A 16,652-nucleotide genomic window follows, 5' to 3' on the forward strand; every position below is an offset into this window, starting at 1 on the left:
AAACCACTTTGAGCCTCGTCTAACGATAGACCTTTCATTTTTCAACCCATATCTACCTAACCTTGGGATGGGATGGTGTGTAACTTATGCAAGTTTCAAATATGAAAAGCTTGGGTGATCTCAAAATAAAAAAAAATAAAAATAAAAGAGAGCTCAAAAATGAGAAACCTCAAGCATAAAAATATAAAGATTCAAAAACAAGGTTGCACACCTTGGGGGCTTATTTAGGGTCTTGAGCCTTTATCCCCTTCTTCTCTAACCTTTAGCCTAACCACGTTACAACCCTTAAAAAGACCTTTTTGAGATATACACACTCTTGTGCGAGGTTCGGCTAGAGCTACGTTTGGCCTGATTCCTAACGGATACGTAGGCAATCTCACATTGAGGTGCGGCCATAATAAAAATGCATTCATTTTCACATTCACACACTTACACCATGATCATATAAAGGGATCTCCTATGCTCATCCTTATTTACTTAGAGCTAGACTTGGGGGCTTGATCCTTACATCATTAGCCTACCTCCTAAGAGTCATCATTATTTGACTCTTTTCAAATAATACTTTTCCATACACTTAGCCTTTGCAGCTTAACTTTAGTGTCACTTTCACACACATCACAAATACATGACCAAATAGACTTCCAATTAGGAACCCTTTGTCATGAATTCTTAACATAACATTGAAGCAGCTTTATCAAAATCACACATCACTCATGACTTATAATCATCATTGTATCAAAGTATGAAGTGCTTAGCCTCTGTGCCTAAGTTACCTAAATGCTTTCATAATCGAGTCAACTAAAATAGTTTAGGATGAATTAATCCTTACACCTTGAGGGATAGTATCAAATGCATATACTTGACTAACCTCATTCAACATGCACCATCAAACACTTCGATTCTTTTTCGCGTCTTTCTTTTTCGGGAGAAAGTCGGTACCCTCCACAAAAATGACGGAAAATTTTTTCTTTTTTGCATTTTCGAGTCGCACACTACACGAGTCACGTACATTGAGTCATGTCGTGTCAATTCACCTTGGGTCAACCTCAAGTCTGTCAGTCACATTGAGTTAACCTCAAGTCAATCATTCACCTTAGGTCAACCCTAAGAAACACATCAAGCCTTAGGTCAACCCTAAGAAAAACACCAGCAAAGTCTTTTGGCAATTCTTTTGATTTTTACAGGATACAACCATTCAGCAAAGCTCCTGTTCGCAGCCAACCGAACGATCGCAACAAACATTCAAGTATCAAGCTCTTTTGTTCAGAGACGCGTGGGCATATCATCAAAGCTCTTTTGTTCAGAGACGCGTGGACATATCATCAAAGCTCTTTTGTTCAGAGACGCGTGGGCATCTATCAAAGCTCTTTTGTTCAGAGACGCGTGGACATATCATCAAAGCTCTTTTGTTCAGAGACGCGTGGACATATCATCAAAGCTCTTTTGTTCAGAGACGCGTGGACATATTATCAAAGCTCTTTTGTTCAGAGACGCGTGGACATATCATCAAAGCTCTTTTGTTCAGAGACGCGTGGACATATCATCAAAGCTCTTTTGTTCAGAGACGCGTGGACATATCATCAAGGCTCTATTGTTCAGAGACGCGTGGACATATCATCAAGCTCTTTTGTTCAGAGACGCGTGGACATATCAAGAAAGCTCCATTGTTCAGAGACAAGTGAACATTCCTCAAGAAAGCTCCATTGTTCAGAGACGAGTGAACATTCCTCAAGAAAGCTCCATTGTTCAGAGACGAGTGAACATTCCCCAAGAAAGCTCCATTGTTCAGAGACGAGTGAACATTCCCCAAGAAAGCTCCATTGTTCAGAGACGAGTGAACATCAACAACAGCAAGATGGCGTTCTCTAGCTTGTAGAAGGTCGTTAAAATGCAGCAAAATGGTTACGTTCAGAGACGTGTGCTCGACGGTGTAAGATACGCGTTTCTTAACTCTTTTATCTGTTTTAACTAATGATTAGTTTGCAGGTATCGGCGTTATAAGAATGATTTGGAATCGCAGAACGTTCTAAATCATTCTCCGTCCCTATCGATACTTTGACTATCATTTTCGAAACATAAGTTTCTCCAAACTCAGTCAAAGTGGGGGCTTTTGTAGGCACCCATTTGTGTCTCCCCAAAACCAAACCCAGTGATGAATACCTTTCACGTCAAACCATAATCGAATGAGGTGAAAGTGTGAAAAGTCAAGTGTTGCGGTTAGTTTTTATTAAAATTCTCTTCTCTCTGTTTTCGAAACCATCTCTATTTTATAAAAAACATCCAATTCAGTTTATTTTGGTCCATGATAAAGGTCCAATAATAGTGTATTTGGATGGGGCTTGAAAAGACCTTTCCAACGATATATTATAAGCCCAATTCCGATGAATAATGAGGAAGTTATGGCCAAAATACTAAACTGGGCCCAAACCGGATTTTACCTACGACCCAATGATCATGAGGAGGGTCCAAAGGTTTAATCCTATTCCTAAACTAATTAGGATTGATTGGAATCTTTTATAAGTTTCTAAAATATCTTAATTATCCTTTTTTGAAAAGATAAGATCATAGAATTTGATTTAAATATAAACTTTCCTTTTTTAAAACTTTCCTAATTCTATTCGAATTTAAACATGTTCAAAGATAGTCAGATATTATTTTCGTGCCTCATATTTTTTATCCAAATTTTATATGGTTGGATAGATCTTGAAATTATCTTTCCAATGATATATTATAATATTAAATCCGAGCTATAACGAAAAAGATATGAAAGATATACGAAACTCTATCCAAAACTGACACCCGTCCTACTATTTCGTCCATATCTTTTTATCTACAAAAGATTTTAATCTGATTCTAATTGCATTAGAAAGTAGACTTCAAGATCTTTCCAACGACATATTATATGACTTATTTGGACTTCTAGATCAAAAGATATGATTAAAACAAAATCCGCAAAAAACTGTCTTGTCGCGAAACGACACGATTGTCGCCTCGCGACAGACTCTGTCGCGTGGCGACAAGTTCGGTTTGATTAGCGACAGAGTGGCGTTTTATTCCTCTTCAAATTCTATGATTTTCCGGACTTTTTTCTTATAAATAGGGTCCGAACCTCTGTTTTTATTCATCATTAACAATCAACTATCATCAACTCTTCCTTAATTCTCTCTATTCTCTCTCTAAGCAATATATGTTTTCTTTCTTCCTCTCTTTCTAAACTAGCTTTTTACACAATATTCCGCATTCACAAGATCTTAGAATCTCTTAACCAAGTTCGAAGTTGCCTTCGCCCTAGACGTGAAAGGTTTGACAATTTCTGAGGGTTTGGTCCAAAACTAGTTTAAACTTTATTCAATTTGATTTCAATTTAATTTTTTAATCGTTCTTTATTATTTTCATTGAAGTTTACTAACTTGTGTATTTTGTTATTAGAAAGAGGTACGAGGCTTCGAAGTAAGTAGATTAGCTTACTTCCTATTTCTTTCACAATGTAGATTGCATGCTTATTATTGTTTTATAATTCCTAGTATCATGTTAGGATGCTTTTAATGCTTTCTAGTATCATGTAGGATTATTTTATGCTTTCTAGTATCATGTTTAGGATGCCTTAATCCTTTCTAATATCATGTTAGTACCATGTTAGGTTAAGCTTTGATCTTTATTGTTTAGTAACATGCTAGGATTTGTTATTAATCTTGTTAGTATCATGCCTAGGATCTTGCTATTATTTTTAAGCTTTATTATGCCTTATCATGCTATTATTGTTATTTGTTTATTATTATGTTGCTTGATATTATATTATATATTGTTATTGCTTGATCACGCCTTTTATGTAGGTTTAAAGGGAATTTGTACTTGAAATCACGCTTAATAAGATAATTATTAATTTGGTTTAGGCTAATGTGATTTTAATACAAGTGATCGCCAATAATAGTATTATTTGTGCATTAATTTCAACCAACATAGATAAACAGGGTAGGTTTAATATAATGTTTGTATGTTATTCGAAAAGCGCACATGAATACGAGCAGAACAAAGTAGAGGCCTATTTTATAGGGCGGATCCTTTCTTTTGTAGATTGGATTCGTACCCTCATCCCCGGACCCTGTTTGGTTCAAGACCTTATGGAGTAGTTGATGGTCCTTTTGGATTGTCTTTTGGGTTTACAAGTTCCTTAAAACTTGTTGGCGACTCTTTTTGCTCTTTGTCTTTCCCTTTGGAACGCCACCGTACTTTAGTGTATGATCACAGTGGGGTTCAAGTTTGGGGTTATCATAATGCTTGAAATATTCCCTACACATTCCTTCAAACTTAAGCTCCAAAAGAAAACATGAGGCATCCAAATTGATGAGAAATATGAGAGGAAAGCTCGGGATTTCCTGGAAACACGATCATAACCTGTAAATAAAGGAAAACAAGTAAATAAAAGGGAAAAAGACCAAATAAACAAAGAAATGCACAAAGAAAGAAAACTAACTAAAGAAAGCACAAACTAAAGAAATAAAGAACAAAACTAAGGAAAACTAAAGAAAAGAGCTATAAAATAGCATGAAATTCATCCTAAAAGAAGCCAAATGAGTGCCACAAATGACACTCATCAATGTTCTAAATTATTTTTCTTATATTCTAACTTTTTTGTTTGCTTATGTTCTAAATTTTTGCTATCTTCTAAATTATTATTCTTATGTTTTAATACTTTCTGCTTAAGTTCTAAATTTTTTCTGCTTATGTTCTAAAATTTTACCTATGTTCTAAGTTTTTTCTATGTTCTAATTTTTTTTTCTATGTTCTAAATACAAACTTCTCAAAATTACAGAAATGCCATTACTAAAGGATCATTTTAGGTGGTTAGATTACAACTAATAAAGGGTTGAGATTGGTTCTTATATAAGATTGGGTTCTTATATATATATATATATATATATATATATATATATATATATATATATATATATATATATATATATATATATATATATATATATATATATATATATATATATATATATATATATATATATATATGGAGTTTCAAGTGAGAACCTCTCTTGGAAGGAGATCCCTTTGCCAACTGAAATGTTTTTGAGGTATGGGCTTTAGAGACTTGGGATTATTTAACGAGGCTCTTCTTGGTAAGCAACTATGGAGATTGGCGACGAATGAGAATTTATTGGTGAGTCAAGTTTTCAAAGCTAAATACTATCCGCATTCTACTATTTTTGATGCTGCCCTGTGGCCAATATCTAACTACTCATGGCAAAGTTTGTGGAGTTCGAAGGCTCTTGTGAAGGAGAGGATGCTTTGGAGGGAGGGAAATGGTAGTAATATCAATATATGGGAAGACCTGTGGCTGATTGATGACGAAGGCATGTTTGTCACCACAAAGAGAAATGATGAAGAGTGCAGCACAATTGATGATTTGTTAGACGAGAACGGCTTGAGGTGAAATTATGATACTGTTGATCGTATCTATAATGAGAGGGATAGGAAGGCTATTTATGCAATTCCTATTAGTGAGAGACGTCCGATGGACTCTCTACTTGGGCATGGTCGAAGGATGGATGCTATGAAGTCAAGAGTGCTTACTAGCTGGGGAAATTGTGCTTCCTTGATGATTTTGAAAACTACTGGGTTGAGGTGTGGATAGCGAAGACGAATCCAAAGGTATGTCGTTTTTCGTGGAGGTGTTGCTCAAACTCGCTTCCTACTAAGAGCATTTAGGGTACAGAAATCTGATTGATGACTCCCGATGCCCCTGCTGTAACTTAGAGAATGAGTCCATCACTCATGCTATTATCTCTTGTCGTAGTGTGGCTCACTTGTGGATGAGTATTGGCTGTGGGGCTGCTTTGACTTTGGCGGGGTTTGACTCCTTTAGGGATATTCAGCTTAGCTGGGCAAAATCTCTCTCGAAGGAAATTTATCAAAGGTGCCTGTTTCTTGCTTGGTTTATATGGTATAGGCGTAATAAGTGGGTTTTCGAAAACGAGTGGGAAGCTGATGAGGCCATCCTCCTTAGACATTGCAGACTCATGGCTGATTTTGGCGAGTATACTGAGAGGATTTATGGGGGTGTTTCACCTGTTTCAAATCCTGCTTGATAAGGTGTGGTCTCCTCCCCCGCAAGCAGTGGTAAAAATCAATGTTGATGCATCTATTAATGCTGAAGGTTGGGTGGGTCTTGGGGTGGTAGCTTGAGACTACAAGGGCCAAGTTTTATATGCTGCTGTTTGTAGAGTTAAAGCAAGGTGGGATCCCCTTGTGGCAGAGAGCAAGGCTGCATTATTTGGCATCCAAAAGGCTATCTCCTTCGGCTACAATGATATCATTCTCGAGACAGTCTCTGCTCCTTGTTACAAAGCTCAAGAAGAAGTCACTTTCTTTTGCTGCTGTTGATGGCATCCTTGAAGACATTATCTTGTCTAGCTCGAAACTTTCTTCCATTGTTTGGTCTCATGTTAAGCGTGAGGGTAATTTTGTTACCCATCATATTGCTAGGTTAGTGCCTATTGGTAGTGAACAATGTTGGGATAATCTTGTTCCAAATGAGATTGCCCCGTATGTACTTATGGATACTCTTTCGATGAATTAATGCACTAACCGCTTTTCTTAAAAAAAAAAAAAAAAAAGAAGTGAGAACCTCTCTTAAAATAAGAACTCAATTAAAGTAGGAACGAACTTTTAATATTAGCCATTGGATTAAAATGTATGGCCCAGATTGAAGGGTTTACCCCATATAAAAACTTAAAAAAAATCAGCCCCTTCCCTTCTACTCTCTCTCTCCTATTGAGTTCTTCTTCCTGGTTTTTTCTTTCTTTCTCCTCTAATTACTACAAGAAAAGTAGTTTATGGCAACGGTAAAAGTCGTTGCTAAATAGAGATTGTCGTTGCAAAAAATATCTTTTGCAACGACAATTGTCGTTGCAAGGTCGTTGCGGGTGTTGGCGTCACAAAAAATCAGCACGACGACTATTCAAGCAATTTTCATGAACTGGAAGGTGCTAGAATTAATATCTAACTTATTCTTTACATTAACTGCATACTGCAAACACACTACTAAAGTATACGCAATTTAGCTTTGTACCTTTTCCATGCTTCCTATAGAAACATATGAATAAGTAGACTTAAGATCAGATATAACCCCAATCATCTGTATATAATGTTAGCAATTGCATATATTTAATTCATGAAAAACTCAAAAATGATTGATGAGAAGAGATAAGAGCAGAAAGTAGAATTCGTATAATCGATTCCCTAAAATCTAATACAATAATACAAGTGTACAACAACTAAAAAGTTTATAAATAACCAAGATAGCTAATACTAACATAAAAAAAAATTTGGCAAAATGAATATAGTTTTCTAAAAGCTACTCTTGATAGAGAGTTGTGTAATCCTACCTAAAATGGAAGAAACTTTTAAGAATTTTAATTTAAAACTTGTCCATAAACTATTATAGTTGATTAGAGGTATTATTGTAGGGAGACAAGGTGTTTATGAATGAATTAAGGTTGTAGTGACATAAGGAAAAGAGAGAGGTGTGGAGGAATCATTACCCTCAAAATGAGAGTAATAGGCTACCCACCCTCCCCCTAGTGTAACCTATTACCCCCAAAATAAGGGTAATAGTTCCCTTTCTTTACCTATTACCACACATCACTATACAAATCTTCTTACAATCACATCATCACTAGCACCCCCTCTCCTATGTTTACTTTAATTTTGCTTGGTTTGACGTTTATTAACCCTTAATTTATTACTCTCAATCCAAGCGCCCCCTTAATGATAATCTTAAGGGATGATTACCTTATTGAATGATAGACATAAAAAAAAAAATTGTGTACCTAGTTATACTTATCTTAACTCATAAATAATAAGTTGCCTACTACCAGATTAATAAACATGGTAGCTTCAATTACTCTGCACGAAAATACCTGCCTACCCAGCTACTTCATTAAAAAGGAAGTAATTTATGTTTTAGTTAATGATCCATGTACATCTTTTTGGTTTTGCAAAATAGTAGTGGACCAGAACATTTTTTAGTTGAGGTTTCCCTCATGTATATCAATAATTCAATATAGAGAGCATCATCAACCACTAATATTATTCCTATACTATTCATCTATAATGTTGCTTCTGTCATGCTGTAGACCTGTAGTTATGGTATGATAAATTTGCTTCTGATTGAACACTACAAATCTACAATGACATAAATCCCCACTGCTTGTTGGAGAGGATGATTATGATAGACTTGATTGGGAGATGATAAATGCAAAGACACAAAGTTCACTGAAATATATCACCACCTATTAGTCTATTACCCAGTTAGAGTGAATTTATAATCAAATACTTCGTATATCAACACATGTTAAGCAATATAAAGAAACTTGAAGAAGTACTAGTTGACTAAAGCAAGACTCAACTAAATGGTTTTCAATTAAAGTACCTAAAATGATTGTACATACTATCAATCTAATCCGGCATTTTATTATATAATCCAAAAAATATATCTCTATAATCAATGTAATCTGATCTTTTAACAATAACCCCGCACAAAATAGAAAGCTAGGAATAATTAAATACCTGTTAATTTTGCTTAATTGATGATTAACAAACTGAATTTGGCTTCCATTCACTTCACATTTGGCTTTCATGTAGTTACAATAGTGAAAATTGATTAGTGTTACTTTGAAAATCCACCAAAGAACCCAGATCCAACTTTACTGTCAATTTATGTAGCTACAATAGCGAAATTTGATTAGAATTAGTTTGATAATTAACCTAAGAACCCAAATTTCGACTACTGACAATTAAATCAAAGATGGTTTGAATAAAAACCCTAGATTTTCGAATTCGATATTAAAGAAGTTTGTAAACAAGGATAGATACCTTACGCCGGCTTAGCCTCAGCCTTGATTATGGAGAGAAAGTATAGAATAGGCTTCAGTGGTTGACCATGCTTCAATGGAATACTAAGAGAGTATTGGAAGGAGACATAAGGATTAAGGAGAAAGAGAGAAGTGAATTCATATGATGGAATAGTATTTGATGATTATTAAATAAAAATGGCGTACCTCAAATTAAAGTTGCTTCAATGGAGAAAAGAAAGCTCAAAAGGCGCACCAATGGAGGATCCAGAGTACCGCATTGACTGAGGAGAGAGAAAGTAATTAAGCAAGATGAATAAACACACGAGAATAAGGAGAAGAGAAAAAGCAAGAAAAAAGATTAGGTGAAAAAGAAGGGTCTAGAAAATATATTGTCGGTCTTGAATTTATAATTTTGGTATGTTAGGTAACGACAAAAGTTGTTGCGATATAAATCATATTGTTTTTGCAATGACAAGAGTCGTTGTGTAAAATATCTATTGCATGTGCAACGACGATTGTCGTTGCTGTAAATGTAAGGGATTATTAACAACGACAACTGTCGTTGCAAAATATTGCTTTGAAATTTTTGAAGACCCGCGCTATAATTTGGGAGGAGGGAAATAAAATATTATCTTTAACAACGACATTGTCGTTGCAAAATATTTTTTTTGCAATAAATAAAATGTCGTTGCTAAAGTTTTGTTGCTATAAATGAGTTTTCTTGTAGTGTCTTGAGCTCTTCTTCCTGTTCTTTTATTTCATGTTCAAAAACTTTGTTAAAGGTTCAATTTTTCTTTAATATACATGATTATAGATCTTTAACTCCATTTTCTCAACAATATTTTTCTGACCAAATGGCTCAACAACCTTATTTTCGTAGATCTAATTATAGCGAAATCGAGTTATGTGTATGAATGAAGAGCAGTAAACTCTCATATATTTTTTGAGTTTTGATTCTCTTAATTAAAATACTATAGTTTTAGATCTTTCAATTTCTATCTTATAATTTGGGGGTATGAATGTATGATATCATCATATCAATTTGTACAACATTGTTTTTACGTCAACAATTTAGATGATTTTGTCCACTTTTTGTCATTATTATAGGAGATTAGTAGAATGAGTTCTGAGTTTTTTTTGCACTTATTTCACAAACCTTAGTTTACCATAAATGAAAATTGCTTACAAATTTATTTTGATTGTATAATCTGTATTTCAATCTCTTTAATTTATATATTAGCTCATATGGTAAAGCAATGTGTCATTGTACACAAGGTGTGAACCAACAAGAGTTGGCTCAAGTGGTAAGCAGCTTGATGTCGCTTAAGGGAGGTCTCGAGTTCGAGCCTCACCGAATGCAGAAAACTCTTGTTGGGAGACTCACCCACCATAAGCTAGGTGTGCAACCCGGGTTGGATCCGGATGTAGTCGGAGCTAAGCTCCGGTGAACCGGATGGGGCAAACTAAAAAAAGTACACAAGGTGTGGATTCAACTCCCACATAGCCTAATACTTGTGGTTATTATTATTGTATATCTTGGTTAGTTATTGATGGGTAAAGATAAAATTAGTTTAAAAGAGGTTCAAGCATTACTCAAATGATATGTAAAAGCATTTAAACCATCATACTTGTGATGATAAGTTGATAACATATGACATTAATAGTTTTACAAAAAAAATTATAATCATGTATCTGAATAACAAGAACTAGTCTAATACAAGTGGACAAATGCATCAACATCTGCATAATAAGGCTCAAGAAAAAGCAGCAACATCTTCATCTTCACTGTAATGATGCGCCATTGACCAAAAACAGCAGCACAAGACACATACTAGCACGAGCAAAATCACTAGAAACACAACACAAGCAAAAACATCAACATGAGCATATAAAATATAATAAGTAACAACATAACCACATGAAAACAAGATAAGCAAATTTTAATACCTTACCTAAGATAATTGTTTGCTAGGGCAATTCCGACTATCATGGTAAGCTTGTTCTCCACATGTTTTGCAATGTCTGTTCTTTTTTGCTTGTTCTTCCATTGGCACTTCCTTTCCTCCTCTAAGTCTCTTACCACCTCCACTTCCACTTCCCTTGGTATTATTGGATTGTTTGGGTGGAAGTATCTCCAATTCCTCCGGAGCAGTCAATCCTATAAAAGACTGATTATTAATAGTATATCAAAATTACATGAGCAAATAAAGGTCATTACACTTGAGCAGAATCTATGTTGGTTGAATATTGATGCACAAACAAATCTATTGTTGGCGGTCACTTAAATTAAAATCATATTAGCCTACACCAAATTATTAATTATCTTATTAGGCGTGATTTCAAGTACAAATTCTCTTTAAACCTGCATAAAAGGCGTGATCAAGCAATAACACTAAATAACACATCAAGAAACATGATAATAACCATAACAATCAACATCATAATCATATTAACGCTAAAGCACAATAGTAATAGCAAGAATTTAGGCATGATACTAACAAGATTAATAACAAAGCCTACCATGTCACTAAACAATAAAGATCAAAGCTTTAACCCGAATATGATACTAACATGCTTTGAGAAAAGAGTAAAAAGCATCCTAAACATGATACTAGAAAGCAATAAAAATATCCTAACATGACATTAAAAATTAAACAAATCTAAACATGCTTTCTAAATCGAAATAATAGATTGTAAGCTAATTACTTAATTTGATGCCTCGTACCTCTTTCTAATAACAAAATACACGCGTCAGTACACTTCAATAAAATAATAAAATCAAAGAATTAAATTAAATAATAGAAAGAAAGAGTGAAAAAGTTTAGACTGGATTTGGGACCAAACCCTCAAAAAAGTGTCAACCTTTCACGTCTAGGGCGAATGCAACTTCGAACTTGGCTAGGTGTGTCTAGAACTAATGAGTGTGGTATGATGTATTTGTGAAAAAGCTAGTTTAGAAAGCCGCAAGAGAGAGAAAGAAAGCCATATTTCTCAAGAGAGAGAGAGAATTAGGGTTGAGTGATTGTTGATGATCAAAGATGGAGGTCGAAGGACCCTATTTATAGAAAAATAGTCCGGAAACCAATAAAAAAGAAATCGAGTGCCATTTGACGACAAGGGTCAGCGCTAGGTGCTGAGTACCGACGCTAAGCGACAGACATTAGTGACAGGCGCTGATTAAGAGTTTAAACATGTTTTGTATGCGGAATCCACTTCTTAATACGATTAAGTCTTAAATTCCGTGTTTTACTCTTAAAATCAAATTTTCATAAAACACTTACTTTATTCCAAATAAAACTCTTTAAAACATAATTATCAATCCTAATTCCAATAGGATTTAAGAGAACCTTCTAGATTATTCTAGAAGACTATAATCAATCCTATTAGCTCTAGGAATGATAATTAATATTAGGCCATCCTCAAGATCATTGGGCCGCATATAAGAACCAAATCGGGCCCAACTTAGTATTTTGACCATAACTTCCTCATTGTTCATCGGAATTAGGCTTATAATATGTCGTCGGAAAGCTCTTTTCGAGCCCAACCCAACTACACTATTATTGGACCCTTATCATGGAACAAACTAAATAGGAATTGCTAGTTCCATAAATAGAGTAGGTTTTCAAAAATAGAAAGAAAGATTTTTAATAAAAACTACCGCATCAATAGACTTTTCACACTTTCACTTCATTCGATAACTATACAATGTGAAAGATATTCATCACTGGGTTTGGTTTTGGGGAGACACAATTGGGTGTCTACAGAAGCCCCCACTTTAACTGAGTTTGGAGAAACGCAAGTTTCGAAAACAAAAGTCAAAGTAGCGATAGGGACGGAGAATGATTCAAAGCGTTCTGGGACCCTAAATAATTCTTGTAACGCCGATACCTGGAAACTAGCGTTAGTTAAGCAGATAAAAGAGTTAAGAAACACGTATCTTGTACCGTCGAGCACACGTCTTTGAAGTAACCGATTTATTGCTTCATTTTGTTGTGACGATCTCCACAAGCTAGGGGATTCGCCTGAAGACTGCTCCACTTGTAACTATCTTCATTTTCCACTGTGATAGCCTTCCGCAAGCTAGGGAACACCATCGAAGATAACTCTGCTTGTAGCCATCTCCCGCTTTCTAACAATCTTCCACATCCGAGGGAACATCTTCGAAGATAACTCTGCTTGTAGCCATCTTCAGTTGTTTGTGACAACTCTCCACATCCTAGGGAACTTCGTCAAAGACTATTCTGCTTGTAACGATCCTCGGTACGGTTTTGGTTTGACAATCTTCCACATCCTAGGGAACATCGTCTATCATTGTTGCTACAACGCGAGCTATTTTCTTGGATCATGGTGACAACCTTCCCAATCATAGCAAATGTCATCGAAGACCGCCTCATCACGAACCGTTCTTCTCAAATCTAGGTGACAACCTCTAGAATCTAAGCGGATGCTGTCGAAGACCGCCATCTCATGCCATCTTCTCAAATCTCGGTGACAACTTCCACAATCATAGCGAACGCTGTCGAAGACCGCCTATTTCGTGCTATCTTCTCTTCTTGGTAATAATCTTCCGAGTTAAATTACCGAAGACCACCGCTTGTTGATCCTTGATGCTTCGCTTAAATTTTTGCTGTGTTGATGCTTTGCTGAAATTGCTGCTGCGATTTTTGCTGTGCCAGTTTCTCGACGCATTTTGTGAATGAGCCGGTACCTTGGCGCTTGTTCTTCTTTGTGAACCATTACTTTGGTGCTTGCAATGAGCCAATACTTACGCGCTTTAAGCTAAGTGAGACGATAATTTTTCAGGTCGATCACTTATTGCAATTGTAATCAAGCCGACTACTTAATCATGTCAAATTGCTTATAGGGGCTACCTGGCGTACCAAGGAACCCGAAATTGTTGTATGAGGTCCGCATAATCATTTATAGGGGTCATATGCCTTGTCGCCGCACCGGTGCACGCTAGAACACACTGTCGCCGCGTTCTCGCTTGCCAGGCAAAATATTTTGTCGTCTGGCGCTGGAGTCGAGGATTTTCGAATAAATCCCTCTCCTCAGTTCTGCTGCTGCTGCTGTTAATTGCTCGGTTTCACTCAGAACCTTCAACTCGATCTTTTCTTTCAGCCAAATCTGCTCAAATCTTTTGCAAATTAAAGCTCTTCATCTCTAATTTACTGATCCATGTAGGTTTTGTTCAAACTCTTCTTAACTCAGAAGAGTTTCATGCGTTTACATTCGTGGTCTTTCAAAAAATCCGAGAATGTTCTTGCTCGCTTAATTGCTCTTTGGAATGTACCTGCATTTATATTTTGGACTATAGGACTTTGCTAATCTTTGTAATTATCTTAGGGTTGACCTAAGGCTTAGTGTTGCGTGACTCATTGCATAATACACATGACTTGTCATGACTCGACTCAAAGTGTTTGACACACATGTGTTAGACTCAATTCAAGGTGATATTACATGACATGACTCAACATACATGACTCGTATGTGCATTATGGTGTGATCGTGTGACTCGAAAAAGCAAAAATTTTCCGTCATTATCGACTTTCTCCCGAAAAAGAAAGATGCGAAAAGGAATCAAATGAAGTGTTTTGATGGTGCATGTTGAATGAGCTTATTCAAGTGTATGCATTAATGTTGTATCTCATAGTGCAAGAATTAATTCATCCTGGCTATCTTGATGATGAAAGTATTTGGGTAACTTAGGCGCGGAGGCCAAGTACTTCATACTTTGTAATGCAATGATGAGTGATTTTGATATGACAAGGCATGCTTCAATGTTGTGTTAAGATTTTGACAAAAGGTTCCTAAGGGAAGGATTATTTAGTCATGTATGTGTGTAGTGTGTGAATGTGACTCTAAAGTTAGGCCGCAAGGACTAAGTGTGTGGAAAGATATTGAAGAGAGTCAAATGATGGTGACCCTTAGGCTGGGTAGGCTAATTATGTAGGGACCAAGCCCCCAAGTCTAGCTCTAATGGATAGGGATGAGCATTGGAGATCCCTTGACATGATTATGGTGTGAGTGTGTGAATGTGAATATGAATATGAATGCATTTTTTATTGTGGCCGCACCCCAATGTGAGGTTGCCTACGTATTTGTTGAGAATCAGGCCGAACGTAGCTCTAGCCGAACCTCGCACAATGTATACCTCAAAAAGGTCTTTGAAGGGTTGTAATGTGTTTAGGCTAAAGGTTAGAGAAAAAAAAGGATAAAGGCTCGAGACCCTAGATAAGCCCCCAAGGTGTGCAACCTTACTTTTGAATCTTTGTATTTTTATGCTTGTTTTCTTACTCTTGAACTCTCTTTTATTTATATTTTGCTCTCTCTTCTTTTTGCTTTTGCATTTTTCTTATTTGAATCTTTTTCAATAAGTGTGGGCAATCCCGATCATGCAACCTATTACTTACTTGGCATTCATGTTTCTTATGCACGGTACCGAGCACTCGATAAGAAACGCAATCCGAGACACGTTCTTATCAATTCATGTCAAAGACATTGGAACACTTGTCCTTTTGCACACTTTTATATTATTATTTCTTATTTTATATTAATCTTTTGAAATCTCTCAAGCTTTTGTATTTGGCATAAGTTGCACACCATCCTATCCCAAGCTTAGGTAGATGTGGGTTGAAGAAAAAAAGGTCTATCTTTAGACGAGGCTCAAAGTGGTTTATCAAAAAAGGATTATTTATTTGAAAGGGTAAAAGGTAATATAACATGGCTAGAAGGGGTGCCTATAAGCATTAGTATACCTTGTGCCTAGTTCGACATGATTTTTTTTTTTTTTTGATGCAATGCAATGCAATGATCATATGCAAGAAAATAAATGCTCATTTTATTAAAAGAAAAGAAAGAAAAGTCCTGCAAAATAAAATCTAAGGAAAATGAAAGGTGCATATGCTAGACTTATTGGGAAAGGAAGAATAAAAAAATATAGAAAAATAAAGTCATGAAAACTTGTCAAGTTGTCATTGAAGCTCGCCTTGTATCTCTTGCTTTATCATTATCCATTCTTCTTGTCATTTAGAGGTATGGGAAGCTTGTCATTGTCAATTAGATATTGGATGACTTCTTTTAGCTTCCAACAGCTCTCAGTAGTGTGACCCTACCTTGATGGTATTTGCAACGCACATTTGGATCCCAACTAGGTAATCTCTTCTCAAGTGGGGGATCTTGAATAGGATCAATGGGAGTAATGAGTCCCTTGGCATGGAATCGATCGAAAGCAGCATCATAGCTAATCTCAATAGGAGTGAAATCCTTTCTTAGTTGCTTTCTAAGTCCTTAATTATTTATGGCTAAGACTTCATTAAGGTAAAAAGCACCAACATTGTTACTAGAGTAGGTGTTTTCGGAAGAAGAAAAAAGGATGGTCTTTCTTCTTTCCTTTCCAGCCACTGTTGTTATTGTTACTAATCTTAGCCTTCTTGTTGCTCAGAGGAACATGAAGGAGATTTGAATCAATGAGGTCTTGAACGCGATCCTTGAGGGCGAAACATTCTTCGATAGTGTGACCACGACCTCTATGGTATTGGCAATAAGATTTTGGGTCCTAACTGGAAGACCGTCTCTCAGGTACTGGATCTGGAATTGGACCCACAAGTTGAATGAGACCTTGGCCTTGGAGGTAGTTGAAAGCTTCGCTATAGGTCATTCCTATTGGTGTGTATTAATCAATGGTCATTCCTATTGGTGTGTATTTATCTATTGGTGTATGACTGTTAAGAAAAGCTCTCTCGTGTGGGTGGCTCCTCCTTTTGGGATGATTAAAATCAATTC

General features: G+C 36.0%; 1 long non-coding RNA gene across 1 annotated transcript; it reads right to left on the bottom strand.

Annotated features, from left to right (window-relative positions):
- Positions 1-3,864: 3,864 nt before the first annotated feature.
- On the bottom strand, positions 3,865-9,218 carry LOC145595332 (uncharacterized). Its single transcript, XR_014102936.1, has 4 exons — positions 9,072-9,218; positions 8,887-8,969; positions 8,581-8,736; positions 3,865-4,395 (listed from the first exon to the last, which is right to left on the bottom strand). It is a non-coding gene; the product is annotated as an uncharacterized LOC145595332 (long non-coding RNA).
- Positions 9,219-16,652: the final 7,434 nt, after the last annotated feature.

This window comes from Chenopodium album, chromosome 19 (assembly GCF_948465745.1).
Source record: "Chenopodium album chromosome 19, dcCheAlbu1.1, whole genome shotgun sequence".
Taxonomy (NCBI): Eukaryota; Viridiplantae; Streptophyta; class Magnoliopsida; order Caryophyllales; family Amaranthaceae; genus Chenopodium; species Chenopodium album.